This window comes from Scyliorhinus canicula, chromosome 8 (genome assembly GCF_902713615.1).
Source record: "Scyliorhinus canicula chromosome 8, sScyCan1.1, whole genome shotgun sequence".
NCBI classification, from domain to species: Eukaryota; Metazoa; Chordata; class Chondrichthyes; order Carcharhiniformes; family Scyliorhinidae; genus Scyliorhinus; species Scyliorhinus canicula.
This window is the reverse complement of record NC_052153.1, coordinates 172,977,505-173,002,153: the sequence shown is the minus strand read 5'-3', so window position 1 is coordinate 173,002,153 and position 24,649 is coordinate 172,977,505. Positions and strand designations below refer to the sequence as shown.

At 48.5% G+C, this 24,649-nt stretch overlaps 1 protein-coding gene across 16 annotated transcripts in view; it reads left to right on the top strand.

The window, feature by feature from the left end:
* The window catches only part of tenm3 (teneurin transmembrane protein 3), a 4,148,867-nt gene that overhangs the window by 1,398,620 nt on the left and 2,725,598 nt on the right, over positions 1-24,649 (top strand). The gene's annotated exons all lie outside the window — the stretch shown is intronic.

The window sequence follows — 24,649 nt, the reverse complement described above, 5'->3', positions numbered from 1 at the left end:
AAAGTTGTTTCGCCGAGAACAGCCACGTCCTCAATGCTGCTTTGCAGAGAAGATCCACATGGTTGAAGCTGCATCCAGCCAGTGCCGGACATGGTGTTCCAGGGTTTGGTCGCTCTAGCCCCCATCTTCTCCATGGATGCCTGCGAGCAGCCAAAGGCCGACGTTTGCACAGCACATTGGGCAGCATGGCTTTCTGCTGCCATCGCATATCATCAGGTAATGGGATAGATGGGGAAGGTGATTCCAGTCGGGTCTTCCTCTGCATCCCATTGGCGGGATGCAAATCAGTTTCATGGCCAGGTCTGTTGGGAATTGCAACCCAGCGGAAGATCTCGCTGTTATTTAACTCGGTTGTAAAACTGACTTTTGGACCCTTTCAAGAAGCTGGGATTAAAATTAAGATGAAAGAATTAGATGAAAGGAAATTGAGAAAGAAAAAGCTGCACTGAGGGCTTTTGATATTTAGAATAGTCCAGTAACAAGGTGAACAGGGATTTACCGAAGTGAAATGGAGACCAATAAGGCATAGAGTTTCAGGAGCTGAAGACAACTAGGATCAGAATTCGAAGGAAGAAATGAAAATGTATGTTGCGCTAACATGCTGAAAGAGGGACTTCTGAGATAAGTTGTTTAGACAAGACGACATCAAAAGAAATAAACAGGAGGTCAGTGGTAGAGTTAGTCCTGTACTGAAGGAGAAGAGCTGATTGATGACCAAGATCACAGCCACACCAATCTGGAAGCTGAGCTCTCCCAAATAAAGACATTTTCCTGGAGACACCTTGGCCGGGATTCTCCCGTACCCGGCGGGGCGGGGGATCCCGGCGTGTTGGAGTGGCGTGAACCACTCCGGCGTTGGGCTGCCCCAAATGCACGGACGTCTCCGCAACTTTAGGGGCCAAGCCCTCACATCGAGGGGCTAGGCCCACGCTGGAGTGGTTCCCGCTCCGCCGGCTGACGTGAACGGCCTTTGGCGCCGCGCCAGCCGGGGCCGAAAGGACTTTGCCGGCCGGCGTAAGTCCGCGCATGCGCCGGAGCGTCAGCGGCTGCTGACGTAATACCAGCGCATGCGCAGGGGAGGGGGTCTCTTCCACCTCCGCCATGGTGAAGACCATGGCGAAGGTGGAAGAAAAAGAGTGCCCCCACGGCACAGACCCGCCCGCCGATCGGTGGGCCCCGATTGCAGGCCAGGCCACCGTGGGGGCACCCCCCGGGGTCAGATCGCCCCACGCAGGACCCCGCAGCCCACCCGCGCCGCCAATCCCGCCGGCAAAGTAGGTGGTTTAATCCACGCCAGCGGGAGAGGCTTGCCAGCGGCGGGACTTCGGCCCATCGCGGGCCGGAGAATCGCCGCGGGGGGCCCGCTGACTGGCGCAGCGTGATTCCAGCCCCCGTCGATTCTCGGGTGGTGGAGAATTCGGGACACGGCGGGGGCGGGATTGACGCCGGCCCCGGGGAATTCTCCGACCTGGCGGGGGGTCGGAGAATCCTGCCCCTTAGGAGTGCTACTCTGAACCAGAAGAAAGTTTCCCAAAAGAAAGAAACAGGTTGAGTTTGATAACTGTTTCTGGGCTTGACTCATAGTGTTAAAATCTATGGGATGTTGTTTTGGAAGAAATCAGCGTGGTTCTTAACAACCTCCTGCCGATTTCTCCCTGTCCCTGCCTGCCTTACATTCACCAACGGAGCATAGAAGAATTCCACTTGTTTTCTTTATTGCTCCAAGACTATTGCAGGTATTGATGACAGCTTATTGGATATGTTTACATCTGGAAAGGTGTGAGATTTTGGCAGTATTATTAATTGAACTCGATAAAAATTGACAGGTAGCAGAGTAGTTGTGTCAGTAGATTGGCAAATCTCGAACCAAGACTAATAATCCAAATAATATGAGTTCAGACACCAAGAAGGCAGTTTGCAAATCTAAACTCAGTTGAAAAGAAATATGCAATCACAGCAGATAGCAGCAGCAGACAAGTTGTCAGATTGTTTGCAAAATCCTAACTGGTTCAATGTTACCATTTGGGAAAGGAATTCTAGCATTGTTATCTGATTAGTTTTCAAGAAGCAGTTAGATACAGTAGCACAGTGGTTAGCACTGTTGTGTCACAGCTCACTGCCTGTGTGGAGTCTGCACGTTCTCCCCGTGTCTGCGTGAGTTTCCTCCGGGTGCTCCGCTTTCCTCCCACAAGTCCCGAAAGACGTGCTGTGAGATGAATTGGACATTCTGAATTCTCCCTCTGTGTACCGGAATGTGGCGACTAGGGGCTTTTCACAGTCAATTCATTGCAGTGTTATTGTTAGCCTACTTGTGACAATACAGATTATCAAACATTATTTAAGATATAGCACTTCGGGTGAAGGGGATCAAAGGGTAAGGGGGGAAAGCAGGATAAGGTTCTTGAGTTGGATGATCAGCCATGATCATGATGAATGGCGGAACAGGTTCAAAGGGCCGAATGGCCTTTTCCTTCTCCCATTTTCTATGTTGTGTCTAGTCTTGGATTTAATCTATTCCCACAACATAGTGGTTGACTGTTCACTGACTTCTGATATGTCTCAGAAAGCTATTCCGTCGTTTCATCGCCTTCACAGCACGATTAGTGATGTACTATGAAGACTGGCCTTGTCGTTATACTTGTGTCCTGAGAATGAATAGAAAACAATGGCACTATTTTTCCCAGATTGCTTTGGTTGAATTATTTCATTGGACCACCATCTCATGCGCCAATACTCCTTTTTGATAAAGCTGTAAAATTCCATCTAGAACCATATTGACAAAACCCTACAGGGTTGTCGAAGTACTCCATCACTCAATATTGAGCTCACTGAGCTCAGGAATATTAAAGGTCAGATGAAGAATGACAAGGAAGACATTCCAGCACCTCAGCAACTTCTTCCACCAGTATCAATTATCTACGAGCGTTGACAGCCACCATTGCGGCTTAACATTGCATTGTTGGCAGATTTGTGTTTTGCTCACACATTGAGTTGTCTGTCCAAACTCATTCCGGTAAATGACGAAAAGACTTTGTTCCATCATTCCAGCTTGTGTTTAACTTCAAAGGATGCTGAATGAAAATGTCAAACAGCAATTAGAGATTCTTTTGACTTACTATGCTAATAGGTATCAGCCTGGTCGCCCTCGTGATAGATGGTTGTGTTCGGCAGATTTAGAAAGTGGCTTCAGAACGTGAGGTACCTGAAACATAGAAAAATCTATGCACTGTGTCTGAAGAGAATGTTGCTTTCCTCACAGAAGTGCAATGGCCTGGATCGTCAATGAGCCAGGATGCCTCAGGAACTTTTTAAAAATAGCGTGTGCATCCCAATTCCGGGAAACTCAACTTCATTCCTGGACATAGTGATTTTTGGGAGTGGCTTTAAAGGGTCCATGTTTATTCCTGTCAAAAGCACACTTCCGGCACGCCCGACTGGCTTACTATATTGCGGAGAGAGGCATCGCCTCTTCTCCCAGACCCTTCAGAGGAGTCATGAACTTGAGTCTGCATGTGGATGGCACGGTGGCACAGTGGTTAGCATTGCTGCCTCACAGAAACAGAGACCTGGGTTCAATTCCAGCCTTGGCCGATTGTGTGGAGTTTGCACTTTGTCCCCTGCCACTCGTGGGCTACCTCTGGGTGCTCCGGTTTCCTCCCACAGTCCAAAGATATACAGATTAGATGGATTGCCCACTCTAAATTGCCCTGAGTGGACAAAAAAATGTGAGCTGGCCGCCCAGGCGCTGGATACGGGCAGTGTCTGCCAGGTGCGCCCGGTTGGTCTGCGTCGGGTGGCCTTATAGGTGCTGGATGTGGGCGGTGTCCGCCGGGTGCTCCAGGTCGGTCACCGTGTGGCCCTGCAACACACAATACACAATCATGGTTAGGCTGGTGCAGGGGTGGGTGGTTTGCGGTACTGGGTGAGGGGGAGGGCTGAAGGGAAAGAGCTGGGGGAAAGGGCTGAGGGAAAAGGGTTGAGGGGAAAGGGATGAGGGGAAAGGGCTGAGGGGAAAGGGCTGAGGGGAAAGGGCTGAGAGGAAGGGCTGAGGGGAAAGGGCTGAGGGGAAGGGGCTGAGGGGAAAGGGCTGAGGGGAAAGGGCTGAGGGGAAAGGGCTGAGGGAAAAGGCCTGAGGGGAAAGGGCTGAGGGGGGAGGGCTGAGGGGAAAGGGCTGAGGGGAGAGGGCTGAGGGGAAGGGGCTGAGGGGAAAGGGCTGAGGGGAGAGGGCTGAGGGGGAGGGCTGAGGGGAAGGGGCTGAGGGGAAAGGGCTGACGGGAAAGGGCTGAGGGAAAAGGACTGAGGGGAGAGGGCTGAGGGAAAAGGGCTGAGGGGAAAGGGCTGAGGGGAGAGGGCTGAGGGGAAAGGGCTGAGGGGAAGGAGCTGAGGGGGGAGAGCTGAGGGGGGAGGGTTGAGGGGAAGGGGCTGAGGGGAAAGGGCTGAGGGGAAAGGGCTGAGGGGAAAGGGCTGAGGGGGGAGGGCTGAGGGGAGAGGGCTGAGGGGAGAGGGCTGAGGGGAAAGGGATGAGGGGAAAGGGCTGAAGGGAAAGGGCTGAGGGGAAGAGGGCTGAAGGGGGAGAAATGAGGGGAATGGGCTGAAGGGAGAGGGATGAGGGGAAAGGGCTGAGGGGGAGGGCTGAAGGGAGAGGGCTGAGGGGAAAGGGCTGAGGGGGGAGGGCTGAGGGGAAAGGGCTGAGGGGAAAGGGCTGAGGGGGGAGGGATGAGGGGAAAGGGCTGAGGGGAAAGGGCTGAGGGGAAAGGGCTGAGGGGAGAGGGCTGAGGGGAGAGGGCTGAGGGGAGAGGGCTGAGGGGAAAGGGCTGAGGGGAAAGGGCTGAGGGGAGAGGGCTGATGGGAAAGGGCTGAGGGGAGAGGGCTGAGGGGAGGGGGCTGAGGGGAAGGGGCTGAGGGGAGAGGGTTGAGGGGAAAGGGCTGAGGGGAGAGGGCTGAGGGGGAGGGCTGAGGGGAAAGGGCTGAGGAGGGAGGGCTGAGGGGGGAGGGCTGAAGGGGGAGGGCTGAGGGGAAAGGGCTGAGGAGGGAGGGCTGAGGGGAAAGGGCTGAGGAGGGAGGGCTGAGGGGGGAGGGCTGAAGGGGGAGGGCTGAGGGGAAAGGGCTGAGGAGGGAGGGCTGAGGGGGGAGGGCTGAGGAGGGAGGGTTGAGGGGAAAGGGGCCAGGCAGGGGGGGTGATCTCACTTGGTGGCACGCCACTGACCTCGGCATGGGCAATCACCCGGTCCTCGGGTGCACCGGCTATGTCCAGTGCCCTCTGCTTGTGCACGGTGAGCTGGCTCAGGTTAGGTTGACCCCCTACCGTTTGGGCTCGCTCCCGTTGGTTATGGGCGCTCTTTTCCTGGGGGGAGGGGGGGGGGGGAGAAATAACAGCATTGTTAGGCGGTCCACTGCATGCAGTTGGGTCTATGTTGGCATGGGTGCACAGGGCCAACGCGGCTTGTATGGTGGCTGCAGTCATGTGCCTCACGGCTGTGGTTGTACCATCACCCTGGGGAGGGGGTCGGTTTCACACATGTGGGGGTGGGGGTACTCACCCTGGCTGCCCTCAGTAGGTCGTGGAGCTTTTTGCAGCATTGCTCGCCAGTCCTGGGTGTCACCGTGTTGGCACTCACGGCCACGCCCACCTCCCTCCACAGACGTTGGTTGGCACCTTCCGGCCGGGTCTGGGGTACAGACGACCCCTCCTCTCCTCAAGGGCATCCAGCAGCATCTCCAGGTCGTGGTCTGTGAACCTGGGCGCTGCTCGGCATGGCACTATGGTCCCCCGTCGGCGGCCTGAGCGCTTGCGTCACCTGTTGTGCGCCACGGCGCAGTGTCGGTTACGTGATGCCCGGTCTCCGATGCTGCTCCAAGGCTGCGCCCCCACGCTTCCCACCATGCCCCTGCTAGCCCCCTGTAGGCCGGAGAATGCCATCTCAGAACGGGCACCAGCAGCGAGGTAAAACACGCCCGTTTTCCCGCCGGCGCCCACACTCTGTCGCCGGAGCGGAGAATCGCGGCCGTGGTCTTTGCATCCTGATTTGCACTGGCACTATTAGCACCATATCTCAATAAATCATTTTTATACTGCTTTGTTCCTGATTTCACTTTCTTCTTAATTGTTTGTTCACCAGAAGCCCTGGAGCTCGGGATACAGCTCACACAAGCTCTGCCTTGTCCTGCCGTGAACTCTCTTGTGAAGCTCTCTCCAGTTTATTTATTTGTGAGATGCTGTTCTTTTTGAATCTCTGGCCCTCTCTACCTTGTTACAAAGTGACCCATCTTCAGTTGTTCACACAGTCCTGTTGCTTGCCTGCTGGCAGCTACAAAACGGAGTAATCTCATCTCTATGATTTTGCACCCAAAGCATTGATGTGCTGGGTGCATGAACGTTTCGCTGCCGCTGACTCTGGCGGAAAGACTCATCATTCATATTTATGAGGCTGACATTCTTTTTTTTTTACTTTGTAACTTGATTTTTAATGCCTAATTTTTCCAAATTTATAATGTTTTACTGCAAAAAATTAAAATAACTTCAGTTGAACATGTGCATCATTACATGTACACACAGACTTTGTTTTAAATATGTTCCCTTTTCTTTAGAAATGTAACCAATTGTGGAAAAAAATAACAATCTTGTTATTAATCCCGAATCCCCGCGACAGCCCGACGCCGACGGTGAAACCACTCCGGCGTCGTGCCGACCGGAAGTTGCAGAATCCTACCCAATCCCCAGTGGTGAGGCCGGAGCTGGAGGGGTTGGCCCGTGCCAGCTGGCGTCGAAGGGCCGGCGCGAGTTAGCGCATGCGCAGAACCGCCGGCGTGGTTCCACGCATGCGCAGACCGGTTGGCGTATTCTAGCGCATGCACAGGGTCATGTCTTCTCCGCGCCAGCCATGGTGGAGCCCCACAGGGGCCAGCGCGGAGGAAAGAAGTGCCCCCATGGCACAGGCCCTCCTGCAGGTGGGTGGGCCCCGATTGCGGGCCAGGCCACCATGGGTGCCCCCCCCCCACCCCGGGGGGCGTATCCCCCCACACTCTCCTGAGGACCGTACCAGCTGCCTGCACGGTCCCGCCGTGTGGGACCATGTCCAATTCACGCCGGCGGGACTGGCCTGAAACCGACGGCAGCTCGGTCCATAGGGCGCCCGGAGAATTGCCGGAGGGGGGCGCTGCCAACGGTCCCCGACCGGCGTGGCATGATCCCCTTCCCGCCCAAAATCCAGCGTCGGAGAATACGTCAGCCAGTGTCGGACCCGTGGGGCGGGATTGGTTAATCATTTTCCGACCCGGCGGGGGGGTCAGAGAATCCCACCCTCTGATTAGAAGAGATTAAGTAACTTGTCAATCGCGCACAATGTCACACTATTTCTTACTGTGTCCAGTGCATTGCACTGTCCATATATCCAAGTCACCTCCTGCTCCATACTCATCAAAAGCTCTGACTTCCTGGTTTCCAGAGTGTCAACACAAAGTGATGACTGTAGATTTCTTCCAGTGTTCACATATGTCAGCCCTATTGACAGGCCTTAGTTCATCGGTATTCCGATTAAACTGGCCTGGCTTCCTCTCACTGCATCCACTCCAGTCACAGACCACTTCCCGACCAGTACTTACCATCGTGGGAGTGCAAACCTACATTGTCCTGCTCATTGAACGGATAGGCTAGGTAGCCGCAGGTGGCAGGGGATGAGCCGAGCAGCATGCAAAGGACGAGCAATGGAGCCCCCCCCCCCCCCCCCCACCCCCCAGCGCACAGTGACCAGCACACAGCCCAACCTCACGCCGCCCGCCCCCTCAAACACCGCAATCAATCGGGCCTGCCCGGCGCTGGCTGGCATTCTTAAAAGCTGGTCGTGACAGTTGGAAACCTCTTCCCGCAATCGGTAATGCTACAACCGATTGCTCCACGACCCTCCCAACACCGAACCGCGACCCATCTGCGGGTCGCAACCTTAGTTTGAAATTCCCAGTTTTAAAAGATAAGTTCTAAAGGTCCCCTTTGTGCCCCCATGTCACCATCCACCCCAATCGTCCATCATGCCCCCATGTTAAACTCTGCAACATCATGCATGTCTGACTAAGAGCCCAGGAAGCTGTTAGATTAATTGGATACCTGCTTCCCAGATGAAACATTGACTGAGAGCTCAAACTCTCTGATCTCTGCGTGAATTTTGCAATATCAGCTTGCACAAGTTAAGCAGTGTCAAGCATTTGGGGTTTTTGAAACTTCAAAGGGCCTGAGGATAATTGATAATGTTATTGGCTTGTAGTCAGACTTTTTTTCAAAAGGAGAATCTTCTCAATTAATGACCTTTTCTTCAAGCATGTTGGGTTAATTGGTTTTAGAAAGTATACAGTGGGTCAGTGGGAATGGAAATGTCCTAACTTGATGTCGGGAGCATAAGGGGGTATTAGAAGTGCGAGGAAGGGCAGAGCTTGACATAAGGAGCATAAGATGCCATGAGTAGTGTGTACAGAGGTGAGACATGTCAGTTAGCAGAGAATGGGTGGAAGTGTGGAGCTTTGCATTAGGATGATGAGGAGCCATAGCTGCAAGACTAAATCTCAGCATTAAGGGAATGAAAGGCCATATGGGTTGTGTGGAAGGGTAGAGCTTGTCAAAGGGGGTGTTACATATACAAAGGGGGGGGGGGGGTGGGAGGTAATTTAAACATCCTTGATTTCTCGACTCACCACCCATCTGTAAACAGGAAGGTGTTGTTTCTCCTTTTATAAACACCAGCGTTTTTTAGATTAATCATCCCACAGCAAATTCAAGATAGGATGAACACAAAGTATTTGTTTATTTGCTGAGGAAGCAACGTAAACGGCTCTGCACTCATACAGAAAATGATGGCTCGAGGAAAGTAATAATTAAGGGGCAAAGACCACCGAGAAAGCAACATGAGTCAAGAGTCCAGAATTAAAGTCCAATCAGGTATTCATTCACAGAGGTCGGCAAGTTGAAAGCTGATGCTGTATAATTCACCTTTCCAAAGGAGTTGATGTCACACGAGCTGATGGGCACACAGAATGAATCAGTCTTGTAGAAAGTACAGATGTTCCAGTCTAAACAATGTAGATTGGGCCAGGTATGCGATCCAGATACAGCCCTTTATCTGTGCTACTGTTTGCAGATGGTAAAATAGAAGCCTGGTGTTTTTCAGTACAGCAAGGCATTATTACTGGTTTCATAAACTGGAGGACTTCATGTCATATGGCTCCGACCTTTCCACTGTGTCTTTGACACAGGATGTGCATCTCTGTCTGCGATTGGGAACAAATTCTCTTCCTTGTCATGCAAATGTACGCATGGCAGAGAGCTTCCGGGATTCCATTCTATTTTGAAAACAATGCACAGTACCAAGGTGCAGTGGCTGCACCCACCCTCCCTCAGAATAAAAATCTTACCCCCCCAACACTAGAGGCTTTCTTTCTCACAACTCCCCCATCACATTGGGAATTGCTGGCTGACCGTCCCCTATAGCAAGCATGCATGAGGGTGACCCCTTCCGCTCCCCCCCCCCCAAGCCCCCAATCTCATCAGAGATACCCAGCAGATCACCCATCAGAACCTAAAATCAGAGACCTCCCCATATCAGGGACCCAATATCAGAGACCCCAAATATCAGGGATCTCCATATTAGAGACCCCCATGCCAGAGACCCCTCATATCAGTGACCCCCAAATTAGTGAACCCCCAATATCAAAGACTACATGGAAAGCCAAAACACATTACAAGGCTTTAAACCCTTTTATTAACTTTCAAAGAGAAATAGCTTTTATGGGCTGTAATTGACAGGATAATAACTTCCAGACATGCAGCTGTCTCTTGGAAAGCGCACCCAACTTCGTCCAATCCCCGTAACCCAGTAACTCCACCCAACCTTTTTGGACACTAAGGGCAATTTTGCATGGCCAATCCACCTAACGTGCACATCTTTGGAATGTGGGAGCAAACCAGAGCACCCAGAGGAAACCCACGCAGACACAGAGAACGTGCAGACTCCACACAGACATTGACCTAGCGGGGAATCGAACCTGGGACCCTGGAGCTGTGAAGCAACTGTGCTAACTACTGTGCTACCATGCTGCCTGTGGACCCGTGAGATCAAGTAAAATATTAATGGACAGGTCATTTCTATGACCAAATTCTGGAGATGATAACATATTCTCAGGCTTTTCTCGATTTAGGGACTGGTGATGGACTTGCAGCGGCCCCGGGTGAAAATCCTGGCTCTGGCACCAAAAACACTCGGAGACTAGCTGGGTCCCGGGCCACACATGTGCACGGTTGACAACCTACAGCGGTTGCGCCGTGCAACATGACGCCGGCCTTATGCAGACCCAACTCGCCTCCGTGACCCCACAGGCCAACCCCTGCCTACCCTCCACCAGTCCCCCGCCCTTGCGAACCCCCCCCCCCCCTCCCCTCCAGCCAGCGGCACAGATCCTGGCCGAGTGTGGCAGTGCTGGACACAGTCCGCAGCAGGACACTGAGACCTCGCGCGTCTCGCATGGTCGGGAACTCAGCCCATCGGGGGCAGAGCATCGCAGGAGGGTTGGCCAATGATACGCGATTATACCATATCCGAGGGGCAGAGCATGGCTGACCGGCGTCAAATCGACGCAGGCCACGATTTGGGCTTCAGAGTCGATTCTCCGCCTAATCGCCGATTGCGATATCAGCATCGGGCAATGGAGAATCCTGCCCCATGTGTGTGTTTTTTTTGTGCAAATGAGCTGATTTAGATTTGTATTGATACCAATATGGAACAGTGACATTTCCTTGTTGTTTAATCGTTAGTGTGATATGCGGAATGTTACTCAGTTGCTTTTCAAATCTTTGATATTGACCATTGAACAAACAAAATATTCTCATAAGCTTATCATGAGTACACATGCCATCATGCTGCTGGATTCTCCGCCATCACCAGGATGCCCAAGGTCAAGGGGGTAATCGATGGCATGCATATCGCCTGTGCACACTGGGACATCAGGGAGTGCCCTTCATGAACAGAAAAGGGTTCCACTCTCTGAATGTTCAACCACCTCCAAATCATGCACGTCTGTGAATATTTCTTGGGAACCATGCATGACAGCTACATCTGGGACACTCAGAGATCCCCAGCATCTTCGAGGACCACCAAAGGATGGCGAGTTGGCTCTTGGGGAAAAAGGGGTATCCGCTGAGGTCCTAGCTGATGATGCCAATGGAGGCGGGAAACCGATGTGGAGACCCGATCTAACGGGGCCCATGTTGCAACCAGTGCTTTCATTGAGTGGTGCATGGAACTGCTCAAAATGTGGTTCCAATGCCTGGACCACTCTGGTGTTGCCCTACAGTATACCACCAAGAGGGTCTTCCTCTTGGTGATGGTCTGCTGTGCCATCCACAACTGGGCACATCAGCTCTGCGATAACCTTGTCCAGAGGTTTGGTATCTGACTGGGACTCAGCAGAGTCCTGGGGTCCAGCAGACCTCCAACTGCTGAGACCTTTGAATGTTCCTGCCTCCACCTGATGTGCATCTGCAACTATGTTGTGCTCATCAGAAGCCTCTCCACTAATGTCGCCCACCGAAGTGGGGGTCCCTGCGATGGTGGAAGGTGGGGTGATAGCTGTGATGCCTCGATGATGGTCTCCTCGGAACTCTCCTTCGAGGTGGTCTCTTGGGTGGTGGGGGAGGAGAAATGACTCCGGATGCCCCGGCACCATCAGATGGAGATCCTGCGAGAGAATGGACATGTGATCAGTGAGAGGGAAGGATCATTTTGTCTGACATGAACAACTCACTTGAGACAGGTCATCTGGGTGAAGGGGCAGTGGATTCGCACCATTGCGGCACAGGCCAACCTCGCTGTCTGTAACTGCTCCCTCCTTGGTCAACCCAGCAATCGCCAGGGCCTTTTCCTCATTGAGAGTGAGGATTCAGATCTCTGGTACTCCAACTACCATCTTGGCCGCCAATTATGGGCTATTTAATCCTTCGAGGACAAAGACAGGGCTTTGTAATCTGCACACTTTATGGATTGGGGGAGGGGGGGGAGTCTATGGTAGGTGGGAGTTCTGAGAGGGTGCGAAGTGTCAGCCAGGAGTTTTGGAGGGAGAGGTGGGGCGAGCGCTGGCATTGGCAGGCAGAACTGATGCCAGGAGAGAGGTGGTAACTTACATATCCAGCACGACGGAGGCCGTTGGTCTTCATTGGATACTGGTCGTCCTGCCCTCACTGACTGTCGCTGCCACTGCCTCCCAGGCAGTATTGGTGACACTGCTGGTCCTCTGAGCCCCTCGGGGGAACAGGATATCCATCTTGCATTCACAACATCGAGAAGACTAACCAGGCCAACATCGCAAAAGTGAGGAGCAGGTCTGCGCGCTGCCATGTTTGTGTGTTGACTGGAGTGAGTGGGATGGAGCGTTTAAACGCAGTTCCCCCTTTTTCGTGACAAGACGCTGAGGCTCGGGTCTGGCGAATCAGACGGTGAGGCAGCCAGTAATGGCGAGAAACTTGTGGGAGCTCATTTCCGGCACTAAGTGTTGTCAAATGTAGGCCGCGACCTTGCCAACGCCGCCATCGAGAAACACCCCGACAATTGTGCCCAAAATAACACTTAGAAATGTTTCCATTAAATAAATAAATAATTATCCAGATCCTATGTTTATCTGTAACCTCTGTGATTAATTGATTGTAATGTGAATGCTTTCCGGAGGGGTGTATCTTAGTTAAGGAGTAAAGACCACCCTTGTTTCTGTGGCAGTACTGTCACCCCAGAAGGGTATGAGTTCATGCTTCACTCTTGAGCACATAGTTTAGCACAGTACTGAAGATGTATTTCTGATAATAAGTGAAAAGAGCACGCCAATTGTTCTCCCAGGTGGATGTAAAAGATCCCATGATACCATCCACATCAGAGAGGGGATTCTTCCACTGTTCTGCTTTATCCCTTCGCCTTTCATTGCTGAAATAGCCATTATTTGCTCATTATCCTATTCCTGTTGTGGAATCTTGTAACTGATTGCTGTGTTTCCCGATAATATAAAAATGACAACACCCCAGAAGTATTTCAGTGGCTGTAAAGTGCTTTGAAGAATGCCGAGGTCATGAAAGGCACAACATTAATCCGAGTTCTCCCTTTAATCATGTGTGAAAGCGTTATTGAAACCAGAAAATACATGCCTATTGAATTAAGCCCTTCCCTGTTGTAACAAGGGATTTAATTCAATGAAGGCACATGTAGTTCCACGCATGTGTAATTAATTATTTGCAACAAGAATCCTTACATTGTCAATATTGCACAAAAATGCTGAGATCCTCATTGCTTTACTTACTTCTTCTGCTTCTGCTTGAATGACCAATCCATAATTAAACTGACAAACACAATTACACAAAATGAATTTGCTAATACCTGACACTTCACCAGCTGGGACCTGAAACGAACCAACAGCACGGAAGTCAAGTATACCTGACAAATCCGTTATCTCCGATAAAACTGCACTGACTGTAAATCAGCATGCAACTCGTCGCACAAATCAGGTTATCGAGCAAAATCACACTGCCTGCTGGACAGGTCCAATAAACTGCATTGAGGCCAAGTCCCACATTGCCCTTTGTCTTTCCACAAACCTGGTTGTGCAGTTCTCCGTTTTGTTGCCGTGGCCCAATTAGCTTTAATATTGCCCATGTCATCTTATACTTCATCTGCTGATTCAATACCGTGTGCAAAATGGTGTTGACTGTGCTGCAGAATTTGCCAGTCCAGTAAGGAGGAAATAGAATACTCGGAGGCTTCCACAAGTTCATGCATGGAGAATGCTGCATCACACGGATCAAAAGAACTTTGACATGCACCCGTGAATGTGCAAATCAGCACGCGCCTCTATTGGGCTCACCCCCCCTCCCCCCCCCCCCCCCCCCCCCCCAACAAAAATGACCAGTGATGGGGTGGGAGGGCAGGACTTCTGGAATTGGCTCACAGGTGCCATTTTGGCTAAAGTGGACACCCTTTCTGTCTTTACAAAAGTTCAGTCCAAAGAGGCACACAAGGGAGCAGAGCCATTGGAATGCAGCAGGTGAAGCATTGTATCACTATTTTATCTGTCCTGTGACTCCCCTTTGTGCCAATTTTAAAATCAGCTCCCTAGATTTTTGCAGCATAGAAAAAGACTGCTGGTTTTATCACATCTCTGAAAGGGCCATTCATTTAGACCCATTTCCCTATCTTTCTCCACAACCGTTTAAGTTGTATTTTCATATTAATTCACTTACCTTTTAAAATATATTATGGATTTCACTTCCACTACTATATCCATTTGTGCTCACAATCCTCATTGTATAATAAAAAAATCAACAGATCTTGCTCTCTGCTAAGAATCTTATATTTATGTCCCCTTATTATCAATATACTGGCAATAGCTTTACCGGATTTACATCCTCAATTCTCTCATAGCCTTAAAAACATCCATTAGATTTTCTTTGTTCTAATGAAAAGAGCCTCTTTCTCTCTGAATTAATTGCCTGCTATCTAATGGAACCTTCTGCTATTTATTTAAATGGAGGCTTTTTAAAAAATAAATTTGAGAATAACAATGCTGTTTTTTTTTAAAGCTTGCTCGATATCTCCCCTGAGATATCTACACGTCCTGAACCCTAATTCTTTCTGCTCCTCTGCTCGTTTTACAATTTTGCCTTTAGCAATATGCATCACCTCACGTTTCTTTACCTAAAACAACATCTAGCATCTATCTGCCCAATTCATTAACCTGTCCCCTGGTATTGTTCTTTTTCCCCCTTCATAGTTAGCCCTGCTCCCAATGTGGATGGACAGAGCAGTACATATTCTACTATCCTTTTAATTATGTTATTACTCCATTTGCACCAATTGTTGGGCACTTAAAATCAGTTGTAAAATCTTTTTACAGCACAGAAGGAGACCATTTGCACATCACTGCTGTGCTACCTCTTTGAAAGTATTATCCAATTCCTCCTATTTCACTGCCACTTCTCCATGCACTGCTAAGTTATACTCTTATTAATTCACTGCAATTTGAAAAGCTGTTATGGATTTTGATTCCACCACTATTTCTGCGAGGACCATCAATCCCCTGTGCGCAATATGTATTTTCTTTAGCATCCCCCTGAAGCAGCAATCTTTTCTTTAAACCAGAGGATTATCATCTCAGGCACTTCACGCGCAATGGAGGTAGTTATATCCTAAATTCCAAGGTTGGATTTGTATCACGCAAGTAAACCCCCGACTATAGTTTTAAAAGGTTGTAGGTGAAGAATGAGCTTTCTTTACAAAATGAAATTTGGAACCAGAACAACAGGAAAAGTTAATGAACTGGCATTCAACTCCAGTAGCACGGCTGGACCTGTGGACACGGTAAAAAATAAATGTCTGCTTGCTTTGTTACAAGCAATTAAAACAATCCCACCAGCCAAAAACAAAATCATGACAATCCATCTGAACACCCTGTTATACCTTTCCTCAGTTTGTGATTTATCCCATGGTACCAGAGTCATTGGCATCCAATCTTAGGTATTCCAAGGCCATCCATCTTGAAAGTTGTTTTCTTGACTATTTCGCTGGTGGCCAATCTATGGAACTCTCTGATTTCAATTCTCCAGAAAGTAGTGTGAAATCCTGAAGAATTTATGGAGCTGGCCTGGACAGGCATCCATCAATCACTGACTCAGGTTTGTTCTAAGTCTCTCTTTTGCTAGGCAGCCAGCACGTGGCTCACGTTCGCATCAGCAGCAAAGAGTTGAATCCCGTTTCCAGCTGAGGTAAATATGGCGCCTTGCTCCACTTGTTCTAAAAGTTTTGGCGCTTTGCTGTGGCACAGCTAATAATTGCTAAGAATCTACCTTTGGGCAAAGAACTGAAGAAGAAGGCTTTAATTAATTAAGAGTTTGACCAACCAAATCCTGACATTTACCAGTTTGCTCACATCAGAGGGACATTTTACAAAGGTAATAAAAACTCAGGTAACAACTTTGCTGCCCAGAAGAATCGTGGCCCAAAATAATTAACTTTGGAATGAGGGAAAAAGAGCTGAGCACATGGAAGATATTTCAAATGGCCCAATGTTATTGACACTGTTTTATAATCAATGAGAGCTCTCATTAAATCGTGAACTGTACAAGGTATGGTAGCCATGATGTGGAGATTCCGGCGTTGGACTGGGGTGAGCACAGTAAGAAGTTTTACAACACCAGGTTAAAGTCCAACAGGTTTGTTTCAAACACGATCTTTCGGAGCACTGCTCCTTCCTCAGGTATGAAAGCTCGTGTTTGAAACAAACCTGTTGGACTTTAACCTGGTGTTGTAAAACTTCTAACTAAGGTATGGTAGCACAGGAGTTAGCATTGTTGCTTCATAGTGCCGGTGTCCCAGGTTAGATTCCCGGTTTGGGTCACTGTGTGGAGTCTGCATGTTCTCCCTGTGACTGTGTGGGTTTCCTCCGGATGCTCCGGTTTCCTCCCACAGGTCCCGAAAGATGTGCTTATTAAGTGAATTGGACATTCTGAATTCTCCCTCAGTGTACCCGAACAGGAGCCGTAGTGTGGCGACTAGTGGCTTTTCACAGTAACTTCATTGCAGTGTTAATGTAAGCCTACTTGTGACAATAAAGATTATTATTATTACTCTGTTATTGTGGGTTTGTCTTGGGATTCCTTGGTTTCTCACTCGAGAAGAGATCTTGTCAGAGGCAATGGTCTTTCATTCAAGACATTTTTATTTCTATCACTAACTATTAACAAGGTTATAGGATGTGTGGATATAGCTACCACTATTCTCTGAGCTGCTTGTCACTCATTTTCTCTCAGAGAGTGACCTCAAAATAACATAGCTCTATAAGAGCCTTCATAAGGGTGACAAAACCCTAAAGTAAAAAAGGAGGAAAAACTTAATTTTAAATCGGAGATCGGGACCTTGATCGGGAACTACAGTTCCCAAAGGCCCTTAATAGTCTCTGCACATGGGTTGGCTGCAGAATGGCCGAACATGTGCTGCGTGATTCTCCACTTTGCCGGCAGAGCACCCATACCTGCTGGTTTCCAGACAGGTGGGGTGTCCACAATGGGAAGCCCCACTGTCCGACTGTGGGAACGGAGAATCCCGTTGCCGATGAGGGATCACAACATCCAGGAAACGGGGTTGGCGGGATGGAGAATCCCACCTGTGCAGTTTGTGTTTTTATTTATCGGTTTTGGGAGTTGTGCGCATGCATCAGCTGGAGGATGGCTGTACATGTGGAGTTGGTGCATTTTCCCATTTCCAGGCTGGGAACCGGCCCTGCACACATGCGCAGTTTTTAAAAAAATCTTTAGATTGGGAGCCAGACCAGTGCCTGAGCAGGAATAAAAGAAGGAAGAAAGTGAAATGCCTGAAATGGCGGCACAGTAGCATAGTGGTTAGTACTGTTGCTTCACAGCACCAGGGTCCCAAGTTCAATTCCCACTTGGGTCACTGTCTGTGCCGAGTCTGCATGTTCTCCTCGTGTCTGTGTGGGTTTCCTCCGGATGCTCCGGTTTCCTCCAACAACTCCAGAAAGACGTGCTTGACAGGTGAATTGGACATTCTGAATTCTCCTTCGGTGTTCCCAAACAGGCGCTGGAGTGTGGCGACCAGGGGCTTTTCACAGTAACTTCATTGCAGTGTCAATGTAAGTCTACTTGTGACAGTAATAAAGATTATTATCATTATGATTAAGAGGGTTAGGTGACCTTGAAGAGGAGCACCATTCCGGGATGAGTGTCCATAGGAGCAGAACATGGGAGGGGGATAGAGAGTAGGTCCCAAAACAAAGACGAAGTTCCCAAACCAGCGAGTGGGACAGAAAGAGGGCCGGAACCAGAAACTGGTCCTGTTGGGTAAAATTAAAAACAAAGAACAGAGGAAAAAACTCTGAATTAAAGATACAGAGCTGCAGGGAGCCGACTTAAAGCCAAGTCGGCTTGAAAGTAGCCAGAAGATCCAAAATCTGGGAACTACTTAGCACTGGCCTTTTGAACAGCGATGTTCTGCTTGGCACGTCCAAATATCTGAGTATGTGTGTGGAACGTGAAGCTTTGGAGTATGGGGAGGACCAGGGAAAGGGCCATCAGAAGGAGAGATTGGAACCCTGGAGATATATCCTTGATGAAGATTTCCAAGTTAAAGCGTAGCTTGAGAGAGAATTCTAAGACGAGTTCTTTGAGCATGGACATTGGACACTGGAAGCCCTTGTGAAAAAGTTAGACTTTCAGTAAAACCAGCTCGCTCATGGCGTACGAAGAGGCTGATAAGAAATCTTTGGAATCTGTTTCGCTGGCATCCGAAGAACATAGAACATAAAATTCAGAAGGAGGCCATTTGGCCCATCAAGTCTGCACCGACCCACTTAAGCCCTTACTTCCCCCCTATCCCCGTAACCCAATAACCCCTCCTAATCTTTTTAGTCACTAAGGGCAATTTATCATGGCCAATCCACCTAACCTGCACATCTTTGGACTGTGGGAGGAAACCGGAGCACCCGGAGGAAACCCACGCAGACACGGGGAGAACGTGCAGACTCTGCACAGTGACCCAGCGGGGAATCGAACCTGGGACCCTTGCACTGGGAAGCCACAGTGATATCCACTTGTGCTACTCTACAATCACTGGATTTTGGATTGTTATGTGTCTGACCACAGTTTGCCTATGAGCTTCCATGTAACACACACTATGAATGAGTATAAGATAGATTTTGTAAATTGTGTTATCTTTATGAATCTGAATATTTATTCATAAAGGAATAGTTGGGATGAAGGAAGAGTGTGACTTGACTCATTTCCTGGTGTCTGTAATGAAATTTTTCCAACCTTTTGTCTGGTGTAATATAGTTTTTATTTTTTTAATAAATGTTTTATTCCTTGCATTAAAAACATACCAGCAGACTCATGTGAATACGATCAGTGACTGCCCTTCACCGTTTCTAAAATATTAAAGTTAGAATCTATCAAGCCAGGATTGAGTAGTAACATCAGGTGAGATCACAATATGAGAGTTAACTCTTTACGCTGCATCCACATACTTGCAACCCCTCCTCGCCCCGAGTCTTTCTCCCCATATTATTATAATCACATGTTCATATGCCTCCCCAATAGGTCCTGCTTTTAGAGGGATAGCTCTTTGGTTGTCTCGCCAGTGTTTCTGAATGAGTGCAGAGCTTCTTCTGAAGTAGTTGGGAATCAGTTTTCCCCAAGGTAGGTTCCTGGGAGTTGCATGATAAGGTCCAACTTTCAGTTTACCTAAACCTTTGAAGAGTGTGGGGAATTTCCTTTTAAGTTAATTATGTTTGTGTGATCTTTTGAGCAGTTTCAGATTTGTACAATCTTTACTGCTCAGCAAAGATTGATACTGAATAACATATCAGACATTTTTCTATCTTTACATTTTAATGTGTCAAACTGATCTTGACCATTTAGCTTGATTCCACTTGGGTCCAGGAGTTGAACAGAGGACCATTACAGACTTATTTTGTTCATCCATGAAATTCCATTCCATAGTCTGTTGTGCCCTCTACAACTGGGCACATCATCTCTGAGATAACCTTGTCCAGAGGCTCGGTATCTGACTGGGATTCGGTAGAATCCTGGGATCCAGAAGAGCTCCATTTGTTGACTCCCATGGATGTTCCTGCCTCCACCTGATGTGCATCCGCACCAGATAGAGCCCCCAAATCCTGTCCGCTACTGTTGGCCACTGAGGTTTGTGTCTCTGCACTGGTGGAATTAGCGGGTGACAGTTGCTCCTCGAAGTCCACCTTTGAGGTGTTGTCTTGGGTGGCAGAGAGATTATGACTCCGGATGGCCCAGTCCAATCAGTTGGTCATCTAGCGAGACAATAGACATGCGGTCGGTGAGACAGAATGATCATTTTGTAAGACATGAACAACTCCCTTGTGACAGGTCATCTGGGTGAAGGGGCAGTGGATCCTCACCTCTGTGACACAGGCCAATCTCGCTGTTGGTGACTGCTCTCTCCTTGGTCAACCCCATTGGGGCTGACAACTCGGATCTCTGGGACTCTGCACTCCATCTTGGCCTCTCCCATTTATTATGGGCTATCTTCTGGTGTGGGGACTAAGAGAGGGCACTGTGAGCTGCACGCTTGATGGATCAGGGGGGTCAATAGCAGGTGGCATGTATGGACATGAAGGGATGTGCTGGTGGGTGCTAGGGGTTCTGAGAAACAAGCGCGAAGATCGAATGCGGGGTAGGTATGAGATGTCAGCCAGTCGATTTGGGGAGGTGAGGGGGGGTGGGGTGGCACAGGAGGGAGGTTTTGGGAATTTATAGGTGGCAGGCGGAGCTGGTGCCAGAATAGAGGTGGTAAACTCACCCTTGCAGCTCGTAGAAGCTCATTGGTCTTCTTCCAAAATTGAATGGTGGTCTTCCTCGTTATGCTGTCCAGACTGCCACTGGCTGCCACTGCCTCCCAAGCAGCATTGCTGACCATTGTTGGTCCTCCAACCCCTTTGGGAGAACAGGGTGGTCCACCTCCCAGCCACAGCGTCGAGAAGCCTTGTGAGTTCGGCATCCCCAATGTGAGGAGCAGGTCTGTGTGCTGCCATGCTTGTGTGCTGACTGGGAGTGAATGGGGGCGATGCGTTTAAAAGCAGTTTCCCCTAATTAATGGCGAGCTGTTGTGGTGCGCATTGGGCGAATCAGATGGTGAGGGAGTCAGTAATGTCGAGAATCTCATGGGGGCTTATTTTTGGCACTGTGCAATTAAACACTGGCTCTGATCTCGGCAACCCTGCCGTCATGAAACTCTCTGCCAAATACGCCCAAAACCAGACTTTAATTTGAGTCTCCTGAATCGTGCCCACAACATATCGATCCTTCTCTTTGGAGTTCTAAATCTCCCTTCACCTGAATTATCCCTGCTTCCCCTTATTGATATGAACCACATGGTAGGCATTTTACCAACTGGGCTAACGTACTTTCACGATGGATCATAGTCCGCTCTTAAAGAACAACATTATATTCATGTAGTGCCTTATCAATTCTCTCAAATGTGTAAATTGCATCGCATAAAATAAATTAGGCTTGCAATGTAGCAACTGCTATAATGTAGGGGTTAGGTTCACACCACGTGTGTTCAGAGTTTATGCCAACTGATTTGTTGGCAACAAGTATGAGCCTTTGGCGAGGAAAATATCTCAGTCACTAAAGCAATCGCCAATCCTTCGCTTCCAATGTTTGTGTATGATGTAACAATATGTTGTAATGTTATTAATTTATCAGATGTCAGCAGACTCTGTAGGGAGGCCCTGAAGTAAAAAAGCTTTTCTCTGAAGAAACAGGTCATTCATGTCATTCAGCTGGTTTTCGACTGATCTGCATTCTTGTAAAGAAATGGAAGGTGATGCAGGTGGGGACTGGACATCGAAAACACCTGGAGCAGAAGTGGAACAGATGCCACCATGTCACCGTTCCCAGGTGGGATAATTAGAACTGGGAAAGCCAAAATGATTTTTTTTTAATTTGTTTAGCGGATGTGGGCATTACTGGTTCGCCCAGCATTTATTGCCCAGCAAGGTTAAAAAGTAAAAACATTTGTGTGAGGCAATTATTAATGAGACTAATTTAATAATGGGGAGTACCTGACATATAATTATCTGAAAGTCAAAGCGAAGGGATCAATGATGTACTGTTGGTTTGAATTTAATCGTCCAACCTTAATAAAATAGGGACTGGATTTTCACTTTGGGATTTTCTGTTTGGGAGACTATGTACTGCCTGTGGAATAGAATCGCTCCTGGTCTGCGTTAACACTAAGAAGGGTTCCCAGGAATGATTCACTCTCCCTTGCCATGCAAATTTATGAACAGGCGGCCCAATATCGAGGTCTGACAACTGGCCCCCCACCCGCCATAATGTGAATTCTGCCCTCCCCCCCCTTAACAAGTAGGGCCATCCTTATTCACCCACCCCCCCACACTCCCCGCAGCCACCACGGGAATTGTTGAGGGACCTTCCCAGCATAATCTCCCCTCAGAATGCGCGCATGAGGGTGAAGCGACCGGAATCCCCCAACCAGACCCCTTTCAGAGGCCCCCCCATCAGACCCCCATATCAACGACTCTCATCAGAGACCCCCATCAGACCCACAGATCAGACCCCCATATCAGAGACACCCATAGCAGAGGCGCCTTCATCAGCGATCTACCCCATATCAGAGACCCTTCAGCAGGCCCCCATATCACATTCCCCCATCAAACCCCCCCATCAGACTCTTATATCAGAGCACCCCATATCAGACATCTAGATCAGAGACCACCACATCAGACCCACATATCACATGCCCCCATTAGACCTCCTCATCAGAAATCCCATTGGACTCCCCATCGGACCTTACATCGGGCAACCATGTCACCGTTCCCATTTACCTGTCCCTTACACCTGTCTCAGACAGAGGTGTAGAAATCAAGAGATGTTACTTTACAGAAAGCCAAAATCACATCACATGACTTTAAACCCCATCATATCCTTTGATCTGCAAGGCATCTATTCACTTCAAAGAGAAAAAGCTTTTAGTGGGCTATAATTGACAGGGCAATTGCTTCCACAGTCGGGATTGTTTATTTACATTTCCCTTCACGCTTGACTGCATCTCAAGGTCCCCAACTGTTAAGCTGACCACAATGGGGGCTGGTTTAGCTCACTCAGCTAAATCGCTGGCTTTTAAAGCAGACAAGGCAGGCTAGTAGCATGGTTCGATTCCCGTACCAGCCTCCCCGGACAGGCGCCGGAATGTGGCGACTAGGGGCTTTACACAGTAACTTCATTGAAGCCTACTCGTGACAATAAGCGATTTATTTATTATTATTTATATGTTCATGAATATCTAGCTATGATTAACAAGTTGTCACCACAACAAAACCAGGCACCGATCCCATTTTCTGCTCGACGCATGATTCTCTGCCTCATTCGGAACTTCTGCTATTGGCAGTGGCGATGGAGAATCCACCCTTTGAACACTCAAAGGCTTCCAGAGAAGAATGATGAAGATGACCTTCGGACTTTGTGAATATCATGATATAAGGATCAAGTGGCAAGTTTGTTTTCTCTGAACAAGAGAAGACTGAGAGGAAATGTCACAATAACATTTTCAATAGAATGAAAGGTGTAAATGAGGCGGAAGTAAATAAAGTAATAGTCTAGGCCAATAAGTACAGACTGGAGGATAGCATCACCAAATGAAAACAAAAACCGAATAAATGTTTGAGAGGGACTAGATAGTGCACCTGCAGAACAAAGTGCCACCCCATGTTGTTGATTCATGGCTAGTTAGCTCCTTTGAGAATCATAGAATCTACGGCACGTAGGCAGGTCCTTCGCCCAAACTGGTCCACGCCAACAGAAAGTTCAACTAAGCTTTCCCCATTTTCCTGTGCAAATGAGAGGTTTGCTATTTATTGAGAAAGGGAATAGAGAGCTGTGGAAATATTTAGTAATGCTTTTTGACCATTCTTCAGGGAACTTGAGGAAGGAAATTCATATTGGCAACAATGTCGAACCAACGATTTAACAATCAAGCATAGATTTAGATTCAACAGACCTAATGGGTTGAAAAAACATTTTATTTTGGATTGTTTTAATTTATATTGGGAATTTTATAGTAAAGTATGTGCCCTGTATCTCACTAATGACATGATTTAACATCTCTGCATCTGCTTTCAGTCCTGATTTAAGTCTAAACTCATTAAAATTATGATGTGGCGATGCCGGCGTTGGATTGGGGTGAGCACAGTAAGAAGTCTTACAACACCAGGTTAAAGTCCAACAGGTTTGTTTCTCAGGTGAATGATTCACCTGAGGAAGGAGCAGTGGTCCGAAAGCTAGCATTTGAAACAAAATGGTTGGACTTTAACCTGGTATTGTGCTCACTAAAGTTAATCAGGCTCTCCCAGGGTGACAGTGTCTACTTTCCATCAGTAACAGAATGGAAGTGCCCCAGAGAGTGAAAGAGTGAAAGAGATGTGAAATGGTTAGCCTCCACAAGGCCAGAAAAGCAGTGGGGTAAGTAACAAGGTCTGCCACAAAATTGTCTGGATCACTGCTCTCCAGATCCGATGTACTCTTGCTTTTTTCTGCTGCTCAATAATTCAAGGTCTACTGGTTTACTTATCTGAGCGCTCTTTCTGACGTGTGTGCCAAGGGCACGAGAGGTCGGGGAGTCGGGTGCTTCCAAGTATCGAAGATCAGTCCCTGCAATGCAAAGGCACCTAGAGACTGAGGAAGTGAGGGCCAGTAGCATATGATAGCTCTGTTGAAGGAGAGAGCCAATGAGAACAATTGATATTCATGTCTCCCCCTGTTCCAAATAGGCATTTGTCAATTTGGTGATATTGATATTTAGCTCATTATAGAATATTGGATTGGATTTGTTTATTGTCACGTGTACCAAGGTACAGTGAAAAGTATTTTTCTGCAAGCAGCTCAACAGATCATGGAGTACATGAAAAGAAAAGAAAATGAAAGAAAATCCATAATAGGGCAACACAAGGTACACAAATGTAACTAGATAACACCGGCATTGGGTGAAGCATACAGGGATGTAGTGTTAATGAGGTCAGTCCATAAGAGAGTCATTTAGGAGTCTAGTTATTGTCACCTCGAGTA